The sequence below is a fragment of the Gorilla gorilla genome, chromosome 12 (genome assembly GCF_029281585.2).
Source record: "Gorilla gorilla gorilla isolate KB3781 chromosome 12, NHGRI_mGorGor1-v2.1_pri, whole genome shotgun sequence".
In the NCBI taxonomy this organism is placed as follows: Eukaryota; Metazoa; Chordata; class Mammalia; order Primates; family Hominidae; genus Gorilla; species Gorilla gorilla.
Window position 1 is genome coordinate 33583957 of NC_073236.2, and position 23896 is coordinate 33607852.

Genomic DNA, 23896 nt, shown 5'->3' on the forward strand with positions numbered 1-23896 from the left:
ATTATCAGAAATCCTCAGGAATGAGAGTGCCATTTGTGCTAACCTCCTGTAGAAATGAGGACCACAATATTTACTTTTGTAAAATAAATGTTTATTACATGATCATTACTTTTTATTTCACAATAGAAACTGGTTCTTACCAGTTTTAAAGGACTTGAAGCATATTGCTGTGTTCAATTATTTAATTATTGGTGTGTTTCAATGCAGGGATGTAGATGATAAAGATATGACAGATTCAACAGCTTATTATATTTATATATAAAGAGGCTGGTTGAAACATGATTCAATTTTACAAAGTTTACTATAATTCTTTTAAGAAAATGTTATTTCAGGTTTAGAGGTCCGTGGTAGCCTTGCTGTATAGGTAAAGTATGTGTCATGGGGATTTGGTGTACAGATTATTTAGTCACCCAGGTAATAAATATAGTACACAATAATTTTGTTTGTTTGTTTGTTTGTTTGTTTTTGTCTTCTTCCTTCCACACTCCAGCTTCAAGTAGGCCCTCATGTCTTCTACTCTTTTTGTGTCCATTTGTTCTCATTGTTTAGTTCCCACTTATAAGTGAGAACATATGGTATTTGGTCTTCTGTTCCTGCATTAGTTTGCTTATGATGACGATCTCCAGCTTTATTCATGTTGCTGCAAAAGACATGATATCATTTTTATGGCTTTATTGTATTTCATGTTGTATATGTACCACATTTTCTTTATCCAGTCTACTGTTTATGGGCATTTAGGTTGATTCCATGTCTTTGCTATTGAAAATAGTGCTGTAGTAAACAGAGGTGTGTGGGTGTCTTTATGTTAGAACAAATTGTATTCCTTTGGGTATATACCCAATAATAGAATTTCTGAGTCTAATGGCAATTATGTTTTAAGTATTTTGAAAAATGTACACTACTTTCCATAAAGGTTGAACTAATTTATACTTCCTTCAGCAGTATATAAGTGTTTCCCTTTCTTCATGCTCTTGTCAGCATCTGTTATTTTTGACTTTTTAATAATGGCCATTCTCATGGGTGTGAGATGGCATCTCGTTGTGGTTTTGATTTGCATTTCCCTAATGATTAGTGATGTTGAGCATTTTCTTCATATGTTTATTTGCTGCATTTTTTTAAATAATGTACTTAGAAGCTGATTTTGGGTGGGGACCTGTTTAAAATGACAACGGATATCAAAGGAGAAATTTGATTTTGTTAATATGTCTTGTATATACAATGTACTCATGCATTTTTATCAATGGGTTGCAAGGAAGGCATTTTCTAGATCATGAGTGAGAAACAGAATAGAGATCATTGGCATTCTCCATATTACTACGTTTTATCAATTTGTTTATTCTTATTGAAACTTTCACCTGGTTATAAGGATAATGTATTAAACATCATATTTTCAAGTTGATAGTGCCTAGAACAGTAAATATACCCAAATATAATTTTTGATTAAATTACCGTAGTCGTTTAGAAAGCAATGGTTTCTTGGCTAGCTGATTTAAATTTTGATCAAAGGCTACACCACTTTCTCATAGGGTAATGTTGGAGATGCACTCAAGAGGGGAGGGTTATGACAATTAGATGAAATAATAAGATTTGGCTGGGCGCGGTGGCTCACACCTGTAATCCCAGCACTTTGGGAGGCCAAGATGGGCGGATCACAAGGTCAGGAGATCGAGACCATCCTGGCTAACACGGTGAAACCTCGTCTCTACCAAAAATACAAAAAAATTAGCAGGGCATGGTGGTGAGTGCCTGTAGTCCCAGATACTTGGGAGGCTGAGACAGGAGAATGGCGTGAACCCGGGAGGCGGAGCTTGCAGTGAGCCGAGGTCACACCACTGCACTCCAGCCTGGGTGACAGAGCAAGACTCTGTCTCAAAAAAAAAAATAATAATAATAATAATAATAATAATAAGATTAAATCTCAGGATGGCAGAGGTAAAGAGATTAAAAGGAAGATGAGGTTCATGATGAGCACTCCATTTTCTACTGAATGCCTAATTTGTACCATGCAGTATTCTAAGCATGGAAGATAAATCTGTGAATAAAATACATAAATGTACTTGCATTTATGAGTTTTGAATACCAATGGGAGAGTGATAAAGTCAATTGATTAAAGTTTTACTTATACATAACTTTGCTAACATCAAGATACAGTCTAAATTTTCAGAGAGCTACTGGCTAAGAAAACATTATGGAAAAAGAGGCTTTTACATTGGAAAAATTTAGTACCTTAAACAAATATATAGTATACTGGAATTAGCAAAAAAGAAGTGTTCATAGAAGATGCTTATGAAGATGCTATAAGGAATCATTATTTGTCTGTTTTCTCCTGTAAATGATTATATTACACATGGTCTACAGTCTGAAATAATCTTAAATAGACTATTATAGAGAGTAAGCAGGCAAACATGATCCTTCTACTCTCCCTAAAGTACTTTCATTCAGTATTTCTGACCCCTGTCCATCAGTTAAGGTCTGAAATCCATAATGCTTGTTTTCTGATACTCACATTCATAGTTATTTTACCCCACAGAAGAAGCTATTAAATGAAATGACATATTTATGGACAAAAAATCCAATGAAATGAAAAAACCTAAATGAGGAGTATAGAATAACCAACGAGTGGATGATAAGTATGAGACTGTTATTTCCATCAGAACCTTTTCAACACAGACGTCCTATAATCTTGTCTATCTGTTTTGTTAATCTTTTCAAAATTTCTGCCCATTAAGAATGTGATCTGAAATTATCATGGTTTATGACATTCTGTAAATGAGTAGAACAATACTAAAAATGTAAAGATAATAAAACTTTTTAATGTAGGGTCACATTCTTCTTATTATTTCTAGACTCTAATGTATCAGAACTCTAAAAAATTTTCAAAAAAAGTTCAACAAGTGGTAAGTCGAAGTCACATACAGGGATTTTGAGAAATTTGGTAACCCTTAAGGTGTTCAGGCAAAATTTCTCAATAGACTGAAAATAAAGCTGATTTCAGAGAGACAAAGAGATGTTAAATGTCCACAGGTATTTCAGGTAAAATTTTGTTTGTGAGATAAATTCTAGGAATTAAAGAGCATGTAATTGGGTATTGCAAGCATTTTACACTGAATAGTACAATGATCCCTTGGGGATACCAAAAGTTATGAAAAGCAATTTCAAAAATGTGCCTGTGGTGATGGAAACTGATAGCACAGGAGCTAGACAATAATATGGGCTTACATAGGAGAAAATAGAACATGTTGAAAATCTGAAAAAAGGAGGAACACAAGCTTGAGGGAAAAATAAAATTACAGAAGAATATACAGATTATGACATTTCTATAGTTTCAAAATAAGCAAAACTGCAGAAATATACACTATATTATTGAGGGCCAGAAGCACAGGTAGGAAGTGATAAGGTAAGCAAGCATGTGGCTCTCAATAAACTGCCTAGCAGCTGTTGCTCTGGGAAGGAGCACAGTGGGCAAAGAAAGAGGCACACATTGGGCCTGGGAATGAAAGGCAGTATTTTATCTTTTAACATGTAGAGGACACAGGCCATTGCTAACTTGTTTTTCTTTATAATGTGAACATATTCCATAGCACTTTTGAATTTGTTAAATAAAATAAAAATAATAAATGTCAACAACACTTTAGATAAACACAATAAATCACATAGACCAATAGTGCTCCCAGACAGTTGGAGCTCCCTCTCTTCTTCTGGGTTTTGCAGATGTTGGGAAACAGATGTTGTGTGGCTTCACAGAAATGGGGTTCTAGGGGGTAGGGTTTGGGAAAACAGGGTGAATGCTTGCTTCAATTTTTCACAGAGCAGGAGCATAAGACGAGTAGAGGGCCCTGGAACATCAGGGTCTGGAGACAGAGTGATGCTGTTAGTTCCAGTGGAAATTCTGCTATGAGCCACATGGTCACGGGTTCCCTCAAGAGAGCAGTAGTCAAGCAGGGCATGTGCACAGTGCTTCAAAGCTATTTTTGCTCTAGACAAAAATTCAGCAAATTACAATGGCTAGACTGAAGTAATTAGCTTCTATCCACCTCACTTTCCAATTACTTATTTAAAAAACTTTCTTCCTGTACTGGCTTCAGAGGCTTTGACTACAGTATTTTCTCTGGGATATCCACTGCACCACGGATTGGACCTTCCTGAAGTCCCAGTCACTCACCATAGCCCAGTGCTTGGCTATGCTCAGGGCCAAGGCCAATGGTTCCTCTGTCCATCATACAGGATAAATGAGTGACTGGCAGTGACAGTAGAGAGGGAAGGTGGCTGGCACTATAGAAGTTTGAAGGCTATGGTTTTTTTTCTTCAAAGGCATAATACCTGGAGACAAAGGCTTTGGGTACTTGGGGTGCAGTGGGGATGAAGACCAGTGATTCGAGGTTTTTATGGCATTAGACAGCACTCAGGAAACACAGGGATGGACAGTGCCTAAAGGAATCAGGAAACCAGACCAGGTCTTGTGGCTTGTGCCTGTAATCCCAGCACTTTGAGAAGCTGAGATTTGAGACCAGCCTGGGCAACCTAGCAAAACTCCATCTCTATAAAAAATAAAAATATAATTTAGCTGGGCATGGTGACACATGCCTGTGGTCCCAGAAATTCAGGAATCTGAGTTGGAAAGATCACTTGAACCTTTCCAAGTGCAGAGGCACTTGGGAGGCAGAGGTTGCAATGAGCTGAAATTGCACCACTGTACTCCAGTGAGACCCTGTCTCAAAAAAAAAAAAAAAAAAAACTTTTGTCCAATAGGACTGAACAGTGTCTGGCAGTTTTGGTTGGAGACATTTGAAACACTGGACTAGCAATTAGGAGGAGGACCAAATTTCAGAAAGGTTGCCTGGCTCAGTTTTGCACTTAGCAGCAACCCACAAGGGCTTACCTTTCCACCTGGTACTTCCTCCTACAGGACAGTGATGAGGGGCATTCATCCCACACCTAACCTTTAGTGTGGTCCACACTCTTAACAGTGCTACAGGCCTCATCTCTAGAAACTCTTATGGGAACCCCCAAACCAATAGCTACTGGCTTACATAATTTATTCAGAAAAAAAATCTGGCAAAGGCCAATATTGATAACTTTAACAGCTGACACAAAATGGATCAATTCTTTGAAAGATACATGCTACCAAAACAGATGGAAGATAAAAGTTGATAAAATGAGTAGCTGGTCTATGTTTAGAAAAAAAATGAATCCGTAATTTAAAAATTCCCCACAGACTTGTTTTGTGCAAAGATGAAGTGACAGAACTAGGATTTACTCTGCTATCATATGTAAAACAAAAACCAAAGGGCAAAAATATAATACGAAAGAACAATTTTCAGACATTGGAGTCACAATAGGGGTCACAAGAGATTGAACCCTGAGAGAGAAAAAAACAGACAAAGGAAGCCTAATGATAGCCCCAGTGTACTAACTGAAGACTTCTGAATGTCAGCACTTAGTGCTGTAGAAGGAATGTACGTGGAGTCAATAGGTCTCTCTAAGTTGAAGAGACAGACTTGGACATTTGGAAAGATCAAGGTGACTGCAGTTTCCATGACTGAGTACTGGTTGAGGGTAGAGCTGCACGGAGAGACAGAACCAGAGATCTGTAGAGATGTCCATAGCTGGATTCAGCCACTGAGTGCAAATCAGTCAATGCCTGTGAGGAACATATTCAAGGAGACCAAGAAAAGAACCAGCCCAAAGGAGCAGAGAGAATACGGGCAGTTCACACAAGGCCAGTTGATGTTCTCCTCATCCAGAGGAGTGGGAAAAAGTTCATAGAAGAGGTTGATGTTCCCGTAATCCACAGTGGGAAATTCTCACACTGCAGGGGGTATCTGGTGGAGTACTTAAAAGGGTATTGCTTTACTGGTGAGAAAAATCTAGCACAAATTAGAGACATCTGAGACAGACACACAATAATAGTGGGAGACCTCAACACCTCCCTGACTGCATTAGACTGACCATCACTATGGAAGACTAAAGAAAGGCTGGAATTTAATTCAGCACCTGACCAATAGAACCTAATAGACATCTACAAAATACTTCACCCAACAGCCACAGAATATATATTCTTTTCATCTGCATGCAAACATATTCTAAGATGAACCACATGCTTGATCATGAAGCAAGTCTCAATAAACTCAAGAAAATTGAAATCATACCAAGCACACTCTTGTAACACAGTGCAATAAAAATATATAGATCTCTAAAAACTATACAAATACATGGAAAATAATAAACTTGCTCCTAAATAATTCTTATGTGAACCATAAAATTAAGGCAGATGTCAAAAGTTCTTTGAAATTAATAAAAATAGAGACACAACTTACCAAAATCTTTGAGATGCCGCTAACACAGTGTTAAGAGGAAATTTTATAGCACTATATGTCTTCCTCAAGAAGTCAGAAGAATCTCAAATTAATAATTTAACAATGCACTCAGAGAAACTAAAAAACAAAAAGCAAAAAAAAAAAAAAAAGATACACATAGAGAAAACCCAAACCAACAGCAAAGCTAGTAAAAGAAAAGAAATAACTAATATCAGAGAAGAACTGGATGAAATTGAGATGCAAAATTCATACAAAAGATTGACACTAAAAGTTGGCTGTTTGAAGGAATAATCAAGATTGATAGACCACTAGAGAGATTAAAAAAAGAAGAAAAGATACAAAGAAGTACAATAAGAAATGTCAATGATGACATTACAACCAATATCACAGAAATACAAAAGATTCTTACAGACTTCTATGAATACCTCTATTCACAAAAAACAGAAAATCTAGAAGAAATGGACAAATTCCTGGAAAGACACAACCTGTCATAAATGAACCAGGAAGAAAGTAAAAATATCAACACACCAAGAAGTAAAAAAAAAAAAACACAGACCAATAACAAGTTCCAAAAATAAATCAGTAATAAAAAAACCTAGCAACCAAAAAAAAAAAAAAAAGAAACTATCATAGACCAGATGGATTCACAGCCAAATTCTACCAGACATACAGAAGAACTGGTGCCAATACTACTGAAACTATTCCAAAAAATTGAGAACGAGGGACTTCTCAACTGAAAGCAATGTTATAATTACTATACAAAGATAAACTGAGAGAATTTAGTGCCAGAAGATATAATATCTACAAGAAATATACATAGAAGTTCTTTAGACAAAAGCATATGAGGCCAGAAAGAAAGACACTTGGATCTACGCAAAAAAAAAAAAAAGAAAAAGAAAACCAGAAAATCAATAAAGGAAGACAGCCTGAAAGGGAAAGGATGAATACATACCAGACAAAGGCTAACCTAAAGAATGCTGCAGTAGCTACATTAACTTTAGATAAGGTAGACTTAGGGAAAAGAAATATCATTAAGGACTGAGAAAATATTACATAATTATCACAGTTTAATTTTCTGAAAGTAGATAAAAATCCTAAGTATATATGCATAAAGCAAGAGTTTCATAATGCACAAGGCAAAACTTGTACAATATCTATTGTTCGTGAATTTTGATTCTGTTAACCTAGTTTTTCTCTGTTTTTACTTAGAGGCTTGGAAATAGTGTGAAATTATACTGCATCTCTATATCTTTTCCGAATTCCCAGGTGAAAATTTTAGAATTGTGTAAACAAAGGATGCCTCTAAACTGTATCTCAGTGGGTTTAGTGGTTTTCACGAGCTGTGTGAAACAGAAGACCAGATCAAAAATATTTTTACATTTTAAAAGTTTTACTGCACTTTCTATCAATTGCCTTTGCATTCAAGGTTCTCCTATCATTATGTACAAATATATAGTGTTTGCATATATATATGTATGTATGTATACACACACACAATCAAAAACACTATTTTTTTAAAAAAAATTCTGGTACTTTGAGTCAAAGTTGAGACCAAATTCTAGCAAGGTTATAGGTTTTTATGTGCATTGCAGAGAAATGTCTTTAATTGTATTTTTATTTATTTAATGTAATATATCTTGTTTTATAATATACGTTAAATGTTTTTGTTTGAATTAAAGGAGAAATATGGATGATAAAAGAAAGAGAAGATGAAGGTGAAAATTAACCTGACATTTTCTGTGAATCTACTGTGCAATAGGTACTTTATCAGCATTGTCTAACTTTTACGTATATCTAATCTCACTGTAATTTGATTCCCAGTTCATGAATGTATAGATGAGGAACAGAAAAGCAAAGAGATCGTTATTTCAACCAATAATATTATATTGTAATAGCAAACTCAGAAGTTTATTCTGTATTTGTCAGTATTTGTGCTTTTTAAACCAAATAATACCACCTTTAACTTTGAGTGTCATGAAGTCAAGAATTGTACCATTCATCTCTGTATCCTACACAAGGAGGGTTAGTCTTAAAAAAGAGTAGGCCCGGCGCGGTGGCTCACGCCTGTAATCCCAGCACTCTGGGAGGCCGAGGCGGGCGGATCACGAGGTCAGGAGATGGAGACCATCCTGGCTAACACGGTGAAACCCTCTCTCTACTAAAAAAATACAAAAAATTAGCCGGCCTTGGTGGCGGTCGCCTGTAGTCCCAGCTACTCCAGAGGCTGAGGCAGGAGAATGGCGTGAACCCGGGAGACAGAGGTTGCAGTGAGCCGAGATCGCGCCACGGCACTTCTGCGCTTCAGCCTGGGCGACAGAGCGAGACTCCATCTCAAAAAAAAAAAAAAAAAAAAAAAAAAGTAGGTGCTGAATACATTTTAAAACATTTTATTTAAAATCACTAGCAAAGCTCCAGTTGAATTTGAACATCTCACAATCTAGCCTGGGCTATAGGCCTTACTATCACTTAGTGGCAAATGTCACTTACAGTATCTTCTGATTTGGAAGTAAAAAAGAATCAGATCTTTAAAATTAATTTTGTAAACTTAATGTTAAGAAGAGAAACAGGGACATACTCTGCAACAGCATTTTCCAAATAAATTCAACCCATCAGCCATCTAGAATTCATATAAGAATACTTAAATCCCCAGATTCTATAAGAAAATGAAAGCATGTATTTACACCTATCATACTACTGAAACTGTCTACAAGATCCTAAGGCAATACAAGAATCACTAATTTTTTAATGTCCCATATGCCTTCTGCATTACTTTCCTTATTTTTATTAAGCAAAAACTCAAAATAAGCTTTAATAAAAATTTGTTTAAAAAAACGTGGAAACACATTTTAGAGTCTGCACTATATAGATATAAAATACATAATGGAAATATAAAATTACATATATAAGTAAAACTTTTGAAAATCTGCCTTAAATTAAAAATATTTTGATTTCTCTTAATTATCAAAATATTTATAAATCAGTTTTTGAATAAAATTTATCTTTCACTAAACTGCCTTCTCTGCTTATTTTGTGATTAACAACCAGAAAAGCTGATGAAAATTTAACTATCAAGAAAATTTATTAAAATTCATTGAGCTTTGGAGGCTGTATGACACCCTTCACGGAGCTCATATTTATGACATCATGTTGAGAGGCTGTGTCACATTCACTGTGCTAATGGAGTAGAGGCAGGGAACATCATTGAGATAATATTCGGACAATAGGGTGATTTGTAAATTGTTGCCAAGGGCAAGCATTCTCAAGGAAGGAGCAGGATTTACAAGTAGGATGAATTCTGAGTTTTTGACACTCCTAAATTGTTCCAGAAGAAAATGTGATGGAGATGTCAATGAGACAATTACTTTGTGATCTGAAGTTCTGTAGATATACATAGATTGGGGTATCAGTTTAAGACTCATTAACATAACAATGATAGATTAAAAATGTGACACATTATGAGTTCAAGCTGGAAAGATGTGTAGACTAAGAAGAGAAGGTACAAAATGTGAGAAAGAGAAAGCAACAAAGGAGATTGAGAAGGCCAATTTGGGAAAAAATGGTACTTAAAGAAAAAGAATGCCCGACGAATGTGAGCCAATTAATAAATGTGTGAAATACAAAAAACAAATAACTCTACAATCTTATTTCACCATTTTAGCTTACTAGCTCCTTGAAAATTCAGCTCAAGCATCACTGTTAAAAAGGGATACCTGGCTTTTTTTGTCTTTCATAATAGCACATTCTAGCACGTGGATGACTGCTTGTATATTTAACACTAATTTTTCCCCCAATTTTCTGCAAAGTGAAAGAGAGCAAATATTAATCCAGTCCATTCTCTGTGTCTGGGACAGTTCTGTGAGAGATTTTTCTCTTTGGTTCTTTTCCCTTATCTTCATTTCCTTTCAATACTTTAGGGAAGAGAGTGAGATAAGTCTTTGGGCTTTAATTAAATATCTAATATCTTGTTCTGAGCCCCTCTCAGGTTTTATTACTCTGCGGGAAGAAACAATACAAATTTTGACCACAAAATATGAAAAATAAGAGGTATCACATTTAATGAGTACAATTGAAGCAATACATAATTATATACTGATATAAGAATGGTTGAAAGAATTGCATGAACTTTAGTCATATTTTCAATACAGCAAAGTCAATTGGTTTTATTTTTGAAATGTGACAAGGGCTTAATATTTGGTAACTCGTTAACTCAATTCCTCATAGTAGCATAATTAAGTGTGATGGTTAATTTTATGTATCAGCTTGAATTGATCTCTGTAAAGTAGGCTTCCCTTCCCAGTGTGGGATGTGCATTATCAAACCCATTTAGGGCCTGAATAGAACAAAGCACAGATAGCAGAGGACACGGACACTTGCAGTATGTGTGATTCTGTATTTCTGAGCAGAAAAAAGAAAAGTTGCTTTCCTTCAGATTAATGAGAGGAATTTCACCCTATTTGCCATGTCCCTTGTATAATTAATTTACCGTTAACAATATAAATGGAAAATTGCCTATTCTGTAACTGAAATTTATGTTTGCCTTTCATATGCTCCATTTTTAATATCAGTATCTCCACACCCCACCCAAGCCTGCATTGTGCCAGATTTCACATGAACCTATCTTAAATAGAGCTGAATAAGACAAAACACCAGGCCCTTCACTCAAGAAGCTTAATATAACAGAAAGGTCCTGGAGACAGAGAGTAAAAAGTTAAAGTGGAAGGAGAAATGGCTAAAAGGGAAAGAACATTCATTCTATAGTGACCTTAGTACGACCACTTTCAAAGTGCAGCCAGATGTTCATGGCTAAAGGTACAGTTGAGAAGTTGAAGATACAATAAAACAAGCCCAAGAGCTCCTCCAGACATACGTCCAGCTATTGTCTTTATATGGGGGATCTTGAACCTGTAATAAAAAACTAATTTTATAGATTCTTCAAGATCTGTGCATGAGAATGAATTCTTTCTAGTGAACCACTCTGCTTCTCCTTTTAAATAACAAGGATTTAATGAGAATTTTAAAACATTTTTCATTTTATTTGGTTAACTATTCCTCACATTTAAGCCTCAGTAAAAGTTTTTCTTCCTCCAGAAAGTCCCTCCAAAGTACCTGACATTTACTAGAACTTGAAAACATAGCAGATCTGGTGACTACTATTTGTTTTAACAATTATTTTTTGTTCAAAGTTATGCCTCTTGTACATGTTTCCTCAGATCACTCTCTAAATTCTCATAACTCTTTCACTAGTCTTTTTAGGATAATCTTCTATTCTAAGACTAAGTATCACATAAGTAAAATTGCATTATGAATAAATATAATATTAAATAAAACCACATCTTTGCTGGGTGTGGTGGCTCACACCTGTAATCACAGCACTTTGGGAGGCCTAGGCAGGTGGATCACTTGAGGTCAGAAGTTCGAGACCAGCCTGGCCAACACAGTGAAACTTCGTCTCTATTTAAAATACAAAAATTCACAGGGCACACTGGAGCACACCTGTAATCTCTATTACTCAGGAAGCTGAGACAGGAGAATCATTTGAACTCGGGAGGCAAGGATTGCAGTGAGCAGAGATCATGCCGCTGCACTCTAGCCTGTGTGACAGACTGAATGGGACTGTCTCAAAAATAAATAAATAAATAAATAAATAAAACTACATCTTGAATGGAGAATAAATAAGGAGTGTAACATAGGGCCTTTGGGGGAAAATATGCATTAGAAGGGAAAGAGGACAGCCTTAAGATGACAGTGGAAGGTGAAGTCCTGTGAATGAGATTCTGAATATCTGAGAAGAATATTTTTGAGAACTATTTTTAATTTTCAGTAAAGAAAGGTGTAGCCTTTGAATGACGTTAAAAATTTACTAGAAGAGTGACGCATAATAGAGATAAAATCATATAAGTAACAAAAGTCTCAAAACATCGATTAAAGTGTTCTAAAGTATTGGAGCATAATCAAAGTCCATATTTGGAAAAGAGGAGAGAATGAATAATAGCTCATATATTAAACTTTATTATGTGAAAAATACTTTTATAAAATTCTTCCATAAGAAATACAGCTATGAATTAAAATAATTAAAACTTACAAAAGAATAAAGCATTAAAATAAATTGTGAAAAAATTTAAGAGGATTAATTTGAAAATTATTTAATTTTAACGTCAAAAATCAAAGTTATTTCATCAGTGTCCTAAGAAAACTAAAATAAAAACAAACTTAATAATGTAAAACAAAGAATAACTAAGAAAAAAAGTAACATTCACATAGAAAAGTAAAAAAAGATAAAAAAAGAAATGAAGAACTAAATAATTCCATACATTGTGTTCCAGATCAAAATTTACCCTCAAATGGTTCAGGAATGAAAAGTAGTCTTAAACTTCTGAATATTTTGTAAGTGATGATTATAAAAAATAAATATAAGATGTATTCTAATTCAGAAAAAGGGGAAATTACATAAAATTGACATTAGAAAAAAAGATGTGGAATATTCAGAATCCAGTCTAGGAAGGAAAAAATTCTGTCTTTCCAATTCTAAAAGTTAGGATGATGTGTATATGTGTATAAAGCAGTAGAAATGAAAATACAGTTGAGTTTTTGTTGTTATGTGGCCCTTTTATGAGCCAGAATTTTTTTCCAACTGTAGTCAGTTAAAGGGTGGCCCCTGAAAATATATTTCTAAGTCCTAACCTCTGATATCTGTGAATATGACCTTTTGAAAATAGGATCTTTGCAGATGTAATTAACTTGATGATTTCCCAATGAGATCAATCTGGATTTAGGATGTGACCTAATTCCAATGACTGGATAGAAGAAATTAAAGGAAGGTCTGAGACACATAGCCATGTGGCGACAGAGGCAGAGACAGAGTTCACTGGAGCTATGCTGCCACAAGCTGATGAAAGCCAAAGGTGGCCGTCAGCCAACAGAGCTAGCAGAGAGGCAGGAGGTGGATTTCCCCTCAGAATCCTCAGAGGGAACCGATTCTGTCAACATCTTGATTTTAAACTTCAGACTTTGAGAACAGTGAGAGAGTGAATTATTGTTTTATTTGTGATACTTTATCACAGCAGCCCCAGGAAACTAATATGCAAATGGTTTTACACTTTCTATTTTATTTTTTTCTTCAAAACTCATTAGGTCGTTTTATGCTTGCCGTTCCATTACTTAGATGATGGAATCTGGGGCCAGGCATGCTTACTCCTGTAATCCCAGCACTTTGGGAAGCCAAGGCAAGAGAGTGGTTTGAGCTACAGAGTTCAAGACTAGCCTGGGCAACAAAGTGAGATCCCCAGCTCTACAAAAAAACAAAAAAAAAAAGGAACTAGGAAAACTAAGAATTTATATAAGGCCAAGCACAGTGACTCATGCCTGCAATTCCAACATTTTTGGAGACTGAAGCTGGAAGATTGCTTGAGCTCAGGAGTTCAAGACCAGCCTGGGAAACATAAGAGAGACTTCTCTATTGAAAAAAAAAAAAAAAAAATTTAGCCAGGCATAGTTGTACATGCCTGTAGTCCCAGATCCTCTGGAAGCTGAGGTGAGAGGGTGACTTGAGCTCTGGAGGTCGAGACTGCAGTGAGCCTTGAGTGCACCGCTGCACTCCAGCCTTGGTGACAGAGCAAGACCCTGTCTCAAAAATAAATAAATAAATACATAAACAAATAAAAAGTTCACATAGTTTCACAAAGTAACACAAGTAATAACAAAATATCAAAAATAACAAGATGCTATAAAAAGAACATTCAAACAACAAAATAGATTGTGTCAATTCAAAATACCACTATAAAGTAATAACTTTAGTGGAATATTAGGAAAATAAAAAAGGCTATTGAGCACTTTGAAAACTTTGCAGATAACCAAGGCTGCAACCTGAAGTTCCAGACAACATAGCACTTCTCATATTCTACAAGAAAGATTTCCAATTAAATTTTAGATATCATGCTGTACATAAAACTGTATAATATCTAGGACTTCCCCTCCAGAAGTTCACAATTTGTATAAACAAAGAATGAAAAATAAAAGAAATACTTACCTGCAGACTCTATAAGTCTCCACCTCCTCTCTTGTCTGCTCTGGGTGGCCTAAGGATATGCTTGTCTTGGGAAGGCGCAAGCACTGTGGGCTCAAGAGTGGGGAGCCTCTTTCCCTTGTAAGGGGAGGGCACCACTGGGATCACTGGTGCCATCTCCTGCAATGGATCTTCTGATGTTGGGTCGAAGAGAACTTCAGGAGTTGATTTCCCTGGGTGCGTGGAGCGGGATCCTTCCTTAGCTATCTGTCCCTTTGCTCCTAGTATTGCTGCTGCCTGCCCTCTTAGCCACTCTGGGGGGTCTAGCACCAGCTGTCACCAAGTGTCTATGTATGGGAACTGGTCTAGGTATCCTTTACCCGTTACCTTGTGCCACACCTTAGAAACAAGGGACCTGTCCAGGCTTCCTTCTGATGGCCAACCCACTATTAAAGTTGGGTAATCTACCTAGTATGAAGTTCTAAGTTCCCCTTGTAGCCTAGTGGTTAGGATTCTGCGCTCTCACAGCCGCAGCCCAGGTTTGATTCCCACTCAGGGAACCAAGAAATGGTCTAGACGAGACATAGACAAAACCACTCAGACACCAAATTCAAAAAGGAAGGGGGATTTTTTTTTTTGGCCTGGAGCGTCGGCAGACTCGCGTCTCAAGAGCTGAGCTCCTGGAAGGAAGACAGAGTTCCTGGCCCTTTTCAGGGCTTACAGCTCTAAGGGGTTCCACGTGAAAGGGTCGTGACGGACTGAGAGCACATGTGCTTAGAGTGGTGGGGGGGTGGGGGAGTAATCTTTTCACCTCAGGCCGGCTTATCAGTGGCACCGGCTGCTGTTGCCACTGACTTCATTCCTGTTGTTTTTCAACTTTTACTTCCTCCACCTCTTCAGAGACAGGAGACAGTCAGAGAAATGGCTTCTCTCCTCAGGGCGACGGGATGATATTACTTCCAATATCGCAGGGGGTGTACACACCCCTGTGAAACTCTTCCTACTATCCAGAGGGAGAGAGGATGATATTACTACCAATACCGCAGGGGGTGTACACAGCCCTGTGATACTCTTCCTAATATCCACAGTGAGAGAGTATGATATGACTCCCAATATCGCAGGGGGTGTACACAACCCTGTGATATTGTTCCTAATATCCAGAGCGAAACAGGATGATATGACTCTCAATATCGCAGAGGGTGTACACCCCTCCTGTAATATTGTTCTTACTACCCTGGGAGGGAGAGGATAAGATTACATTGAATATCGCAGGAAATGCACACCGTCCCCCTCTGATACCCTTCCTAATATCCAGAAGAGAGGATAATTTTGCTCCCAATATCTCAGAGGCAGTACACCCCCTGTGATATTGTTCCTAATATCCAAGGGGGGAGAGGATGATATTTCTCCCAATATCGCAGGGGTGTTCACATCCCCTGTTACATTATTCCTAATATCTAGGGGAGAGACAATTATATGACAGCAAATGTCGCAGGGTGTGTACATCCTTTCTGATATTGTTCCTAATATCCAGGGGGAAAGAGGATGATATCAAATACCAAAGGGTGTGTACACCCCCCTCGCCACCGATATTGTTCTTAATATTCATGAGGGGAGACGATGATATTACTCCAAATATCGCAGGGGTTGTTCACGGCCCCTGTGATATTGTTTCTAATATCCAGGGAGGTGGGGGGAAGAAAATAATATTACTTCCAATATTGCAGGTGGTGTATACCCCACCTGAAATATTGCACCGAATATCCAAAGAGGGAGAGGATGGTATGAATACCAATATCGAAGTTTGTGTACTCGCCCTTTGTGATATGGTTTTTAATATCCAGGAGGCAGGAGGATGATATTAGTCCCAATATCTCAGAGGGTGTACACTACCCCTGTGATATTGTCCCTAACTTCCAGAGGGGAGAGGATGATATCACTCCCAATATCTCAGAAGTTGTGCATCCCCCGTGATAATTGTTCGTCATATCCAGGGAGGCACAGGATGACATTACATTGAATTTCGCGACAGGCATACACACACACTGTGATATTGTTCCTAATATCCAAGAAGGGAGAGGATGATATTACTCCCAATAAAGCAGTGGGTGTACATTACCCCTGTGTTATTGTCTCTAATATCCGGGGGCCGGGGGTGGGGGGAGAGGATAACATTCCCTCAAATTTGGCAGGTGGTTTGACTCCCCTTGTGGTATTGTTTTTAATATCCAGCGGGGAAGACAATACTACTACTCTCAATATCACAAGAAATGTACATACCCCTGTGATATTGCTACTAATATCCAGGGGTAGAGAGAATGATGTTACTCCCAATATCGTCAAAGTGTCCACCCCTTCTTTGATGTTATTCTTCATATATATGGAAGGCAAGTATGATATGACTCCCAATATGGAAGGGGGAATACACGCCCCTGTGATATTGTTCCCAGTATGCAGTGGAGGAGAGAATTATATTACCCCCATATCGCAGGAGGTGTACACCCCTCTGTGATCTTGTTCATAAGGTTCAATAGAAAAGATGATCTTACTGGAAACATCGTAAATAAACTGAGTGTCCACAGTGACTGCTAACATGCAGGGAGGGACGGGGATTGATATTACTCTGCGCATCAGCAGGGAGTGTACACCCCCCTGCGATGCGGCTCTTAATATCCATGGGGAAAGGGGGTAGATATTACTTCTCGCATCACTGGGGGTGTCCACCCCCCTGCGATGTGGCTCTTAATGTCGGGAGGGGCTGATATTTCTCCCCGCATCGCGAGTGTCGCCCGCCCCCCTGCGATGTGTATCATAATATCCAGGGAAGGAGAGGGGTGTGATACTACTCCCGGCATCGTGGCGGAGTCTATCACCGGTCGGGATACGATACACCCCCTGGGATATTGGGAGTACACCCCCTATGACATTGGGAGTAATATCATACTCTTCCCCCCTGAATATTAGGAACAATATCATGGAGGGGGTGTTCACTCCCTGCCATACTGTGAGTCATGTCATTTTTCTCTACCCCTGGACATTAGGAACAATATCACAGGGGTGGTGTGCAACCCCTGCGAAATTGGGAGATATATCTTCCTGTCCACCTTTGGATATTAGGGACAATATCACAGGGGAGGTCTACACCTTCTGGATTATTGGGATTAATACCGTCCTCTCCCCGCCTGGATATTAGCAACAAGATCACAGAAGGGGTGTACACCCACTGTGATATTTGGAGTAATGTCATCGTCTACCCCTGGCTATTAGGAACAACATCACAGATGGGTGTACATTTTCTGTGATATTGTGAGGAATGTCGCAATATTACTTATCGCAATTAATAATATCAATAATTAATTGATATGAATAATTATCAATATTAATAACTGATAATATAATTTTAAAAATCAATACCAATAATAATGATAATTACTATTAAATAGTTCTACTAATGATAACAATAAATTATTAATATTAATTATTAATAAGGCCTGATATTAATAACTGATACTGATCTTATTCATTAGAAAACAGCCATATTAGCTCCTAATAATATTAATATAAATAATCTGAAAACTTTTTATTAGCAATTATTTCTTAATATTAATATTGGTAATTCATATTCATGTTAATAATCAAGGAGTGATAATACTAATATTACTCCTAATACCGCAGTGGGTGTACACCCTGTGATATTAATTGTAATATCCTACAGAGATATTACTCCTAATAATACAGTGGGTGTACACCCTGTGATATTATTCATAATATATTATGGAGAAATGACTCCTGCTATCACAGTGAGTGTACACCATGTTTGTACATCCTGTGGTATTATTTGTAACAACTTAGAAAAATATTACAGCTAATATCAAAGTGGGTGTACACCCTGTGATGTTATTTGTTATATACTAGGTAGATATTACTCCTAATATCACAGTGGGTGTACACCATGTGTGTATACACTGTGAAATTATTGGTAATACCCTAGGAAGATATTACTCCTAATATCACAGTGGGTGTACAGCCTGTGATATTATTTGTAATAAATTAGGGAGATATGACTCCTAATATTACAGTGGGTGTACACTCTGTGATATTATTTGTAATGTCCTAGGAAGTTATTACTCCTAATATCAGTGTGGGTGTAGACCATGTGTATACACTCTGTGATATAATTCATAATATCCCAGATATTTCTCCTAATATCACAGTGGGTGTATACTCTGTGATATTTTTCATAATATCCTAGAGAGATATTTCTCCCAATATCATAGTGGGTGTACACCCTGTGATATTACTTGTTATATACTAGGTAGATATTACTCCTAATACCACAGTGGGTGTACATCCTGTGATATTATTTGTAATAATCTAGGGAGATATGACTCCCAATATTACAGTGGGTGTACACTCAGTGATATTATTCATAATGTCCTAGGAAGATATTACTCCTAATATCAAAGTGGGTGTACACCCTGTGTGTACACTCTGTGATATAATTTGTAATATCCCAGAGAGATATTTCTGCTAATGTCACACTGGGTTTACACTCTGTGATATTATTGGTAATATCCTAGAGAGATATTGCTCCCAATATCTCAGTGGATGTACACTCTGTGGTATTATTCGTAATATCCTAGAGTGATATTACCTCTAATATCTCACTGGCTATACACCCTGTGATATTATTCATAATATCCTAGGGAGATATTATTTCTAATGTTACAGTGCCTGTACACCGCGTGTGAACACTCTGTGATGTTATGCGTAATATACTAGGGAGATATTACTCTAAATGTCCCAGTGGGTGTACACCATGTGTGTACACACTGAGATGTTACTTGTAATATCCTAGAGAGAAATTACGCCTAATGTTACAGTGGGCGTACACCATGTGTTTGTATTCTGATGCTATTCGTAATATCTTAGAAAGTTATTATTCCTAGTGCCACAGTGGGTGTATACCATGTATGTACACTCTGATGTTATTCGTAATATCCTAGGGAGATAGTTCTCATAACATCACAGTGGGTGTACATCACGTATGTTCACACTGTGCTGTTATTGGTTATATCCTGGGTAGATATTACTCCTAATGTCACAAGGGGTGCACACCATGGGTGTACATTCTGTGATGTTATTCGTAATATCCTAGGGAGATATCCTCCTTATTTCATAGTGGGTGTGCAGTCTGTGATATTATTTGTAATATCCTTGGAAGGTGTTACTCCTGTTATCACAGTGGGTGGACACCCTGTGATAGTATTTGTAATAACCTAGGGAGATATTGCTGCATACCCTGTGATATTACTTGTAACATTTTAAGGAGCTATTTCTCCTAAAGTCAGAGTGGGTGTACAGCCAGTAATATTCTTCCTAATATCACAGTGGGTGTACATCATGTGTGATATTTTTTCTAATATCCGGGGGGAGTTAATATTGCTTCCAATATCACAGAAGGTGTACACCCCCCTGTGATATTGTTCCTAATTTCCAGGGAAGGAGAGGATGACATTATTCCCGATATCACTGATGGTGTACCACCCCTGCCGTGATATTGTTCTTAATATCCGGGGGTGGAGAGAATGATATTATTCCCAATATCACAGGGGGTGTACATCACCCCTGTTTGATATTGTTGGTAATATTCCAGGGGTTAGAGCATGAAATTACCTCCAATATCACGGGGTGTTTAAACACCCCGTGATATTGTTCCTAATGGCCTGTGAAAGAGAAAATATTACTCCCATTATCACAGGAAGTGTTCACCCCCGGCAATATTGTTTTCTAATATCCAGGGAAGGAGAGTATGATATTACTCCCAAGGTTGAAGGGGGTGTACACATTTTTTGTGATATTGTGTCTAATATCCAACAACTTTTCCCTAAATAATTCTAATTTCTCTTATTTACATGTGTCTATAAATTTTTATTTATTTTTTGTAGTTGATTTTTCCCTTCAGCCTGAAAGAGCCAAAGTCATATCTTCCTGTATGGAGATTTGAGAAGCCTGAGTGTTGGATGCGACCCTCAAGATGATCCCCGTATCACTGCAAAATCGGAATGTTTCCTCGTATGGGGCGCTCAGACTTTCACATCTGGCAAATACTCTTGGGAGGTTCATGTCGGGGAATCTTGGAATTGGGCTTTTGGTGTCTGTAACAATTATTGGAAAGAGAAGAGACAGAATGACAAGATAGATGGAGAGGAGGGACTCTTTCTTCTTGGATGTGTTAAGGAGGACGTTCACTGCAATCTCTTTACCACACCCCACATGTGGTGCTATATGTTCCAAGACCTACCAGCCAAGTAGGATTATTCCTGGATTGTGAAGGTAGAACCATGAGCATTGTTGATGTTGATCAAAGTTCCCTTATATACACCATCCATAATTGCGCCTTCTCACCTCTTCTCAGGCCTATCTTTTGCTGTAGTCACTTCTGACCAGAGACAAATCAGAAATGTGTCCACATGCTGTGGGAACCCCTTTATCCCAGGAAGCCCTCTTTTTTGTGCCTCATCAAAGAGGACAAACAAGTTACATTTAACTTCTTTAGTTGCCTTCTAATGTCATCACAACTCATTAATACGGTTTCTATTAAATATGGTGAAAACACTATAACCATGTGTATTGGTTCTTTGTTTAATCATTTTTGGAAAATCATTACCCATGATGCATGGCATAGAATATATTCTCTGGTTTTTCATTATTTCTGAATGTCACAAAGTGAAATAATAGATGACAGAGGTGTCTAAATGAAGTTAAAATCAATGGAAGAAAATAGGGATCTTGTGCTTCATGAAAAAACTTGGAGTAAAAAGACTCAGTGGTAACTTGGAAATATTTTCTTTCTCTTCATCTAACAATATTATACTTATCCATGTGTTTTATTTATGAATCTATACTTTGAGGTAATCTTATTTGACCTCCTATGCTGTGCTTACCTTTGTAAATCTCATCTTATATACAAATGCTCATGCATTATTAGAGTGCTGTTCTACAGTGAAATTTACAAGGTGATCAGGACAATGCTGGATCAATTAAATATTCAAATGGACATAAATGCTCACCCCTACCTCAAACCATACACAGTTCATTTCCACATGGATTCATGGTCTGAAGGTGATGAGAACACAATAAAATATTCTCAAAGAGAAAGATTTCCTAACCAGGACAAGAAAGTAACAATTAAGAAGGAAAATTTTGTTAGTTTATATCAAAAATGATTCTGTGTTTCAAAATATACCATCCAAGAATTAAAATGCAAACCCAGAGTGGAGAAAAATATTTATCCCGACATATATGCAATAAAATATAATACATGTGATTAATGATTGTAATAAATAAAAGAAAGTGAACCCAATATAAAATTGGGTAAAATATTTGAACAGGCACTTCATAAAATTGGAGCCATAAATAACTAATAACTGGCCAAATATGAAAAAGGGATTACTTTTATTAGTCCTCAGAATAGTAAAAATTAATCCATAAATTGAACTGCAGGCCTCCATAAAAATTAGTAAAATTTAAAGACACATAAAATTGTGTGTTGTGAAAGATAAAGAATCAATGAAAGTTATTCATGGCTGGAGGGATGTAAACTGAAACAGTTTTTGGCAAACTGACTATGAGTACTCCTTATGCACTAGATATTCTAATTCTAAACTATATTCCACAGATTGCCTATGTGTATTTCAAGATAAACACAATGTTGATCATTGCATCAATTTTTATAGTAGCTCCAAATTGGAGACAAAATAAATATTCATCAATAGTAGAATTGCTAAATAAATTGTGATCTCATCATACAAAAGAATTCTATAAAACAAAGATAACAACAATGAAATGTAATGAAATGTAACAATTAATGAATCTCAAAGAGAAGTTTAAGAAGAATTGAAACACACAAATGTTATATTACAGTGTTTTATTTAGATAAATTTCAAACTCCATTAATTAATATTAGAAGTTAGAATATTGAATATTTTGGAAGGTAATCGTTAGGAAACTTAAAAATTAACCAGGATAAGATACAGGAAGCATTGCATTCAAGGAGAGAAACTGTAATTATTTTTCATGAATAAGAGAATTATATATTTTTAAAAAATATTTTAACATGTAAAATAAGGAGTTTGACATAGATGAATTTGATGTTATGCCTAATTTTTCAAATGCATATATATATAAATAATTTAATTTATGATAAGTTAACATCATCATGAAGACATAAAACTTTTTTATTATTATACTTTAAGTTCTGGGGTACACGTGCAGAATGTTCAGGTTTGTTACATAGGTATACACGTGCCATGGTGGTTTGCTGCACCCATTAACCCGTCATCTACATTAGGTATTTAACCCAGTGCTATCCCTCCCCTGGCCCCCCACCCCCTGACAGGCCCTGATGTGTGATGTTCCCCTCCCTGTGTCCATGTGATCTCATTGTTCAACTCCCACTTAAGAGTGAGAACATGAGGTGTTTTGTTTTCTGTTCTTGTGTTAGTTTGCTGAGAATGATGGTTTACAGCTTCATCCATGTCCCTGCAAAGGACACGAACTCATCCTTTTTTATGGCTGCATAGTATTCCATGGTGTATATGTGCCACATACATTTGTTTTACAGTCTGTGAAGAGATTCAGTGAATATCACATTTAAAGACCTGTATTTACCTCCCCGTCTCTCCCGTGTAACAAAACCTAAAACTACAAAGGAAAAGATAAGGAATATCATTGCCCTTGGGACATTGGTAAAACTAATTGAACTTTGGAAAGGGGAAAACAAAAAAGAGGGAAAAAATATGTGGAGGATTTAATGTACACCTGAAGTTTGGACAGGATCATTAAGAAGGTTCCATCCATGAAGACCCAGAAACAGTGTCAACCTGTGACTGAGCTTCATCAGAATGACAGAGAATGCTTCTCCATCCTCATCCCCACTCCCAACTAGGCTAACAATTGTTGAGTAACAGGTCAAAGCAGTGTCTTCTGGGGGACTGAATGGAATTTGAAGGGAAACTTAAAGGTGAGGATACAGCAGATACTGAGAAAAGCTGCTGAACCAGTCCAATCCGAAACACAAAGTAATGCTAGATGAGCAGGAAACCTATGGTGCACTGAAATTAACTCTAACAGGAACAAGACCCAAAACCAAATCAACTCCTGACTAGATTGATTCAACCTTTTCCCTCAAAACACACACATTCAGCCTAGTAAAAGGGAACACATGTTGGTTTTGCTTTCTATATTAGTCTACTCTACACAGTTCACTTTTTGAGTAAAACTTACCAGACATATATAGAAACAGAAAAGATACATAAAGGAAACACTGTTAAGAGACTAAGCAATAAATAAAGCCAGATTCAAATGTGGCAGAAATGTTGGAATTACCTTTCAAGTAGATCTCATAGGTACTGTTCTAGAAGCCCTTAGTAGGGTATAAAGCCTCCTTTTTTTTATTATACTTATGTGACAAGATCATCCTTTTATCCTCTTATATAAAAAAATTTCTAATCCACATTCATCTCCGTATTGGCAGTTACATTTTTCGACACTTTACAAATATTAGTCCACTATC

The 23896-nt window shown here is 36.9% G+C and overlaps 1 protein-coding gene and 1 pseudogene across 2 annotated transcripts in view; both read left to right on the top strand.

Annotated features, from left to right (window-relative positions):
- The window catches only part of LOC101147060 (tripartite motif-containing protein 43), a 72020-nt gene that overhangs the window by 33019 nt on the left and 15105 nt on the right, over positions 1-23896 (top strand). The gene's annotated exons all lie outside the window — the stretch shown is intronic.
- LOC101147414 (tripartite motif-containing protein 51-like) lies at positions 17053-20765 on the top strand (annotated as a pseudogene).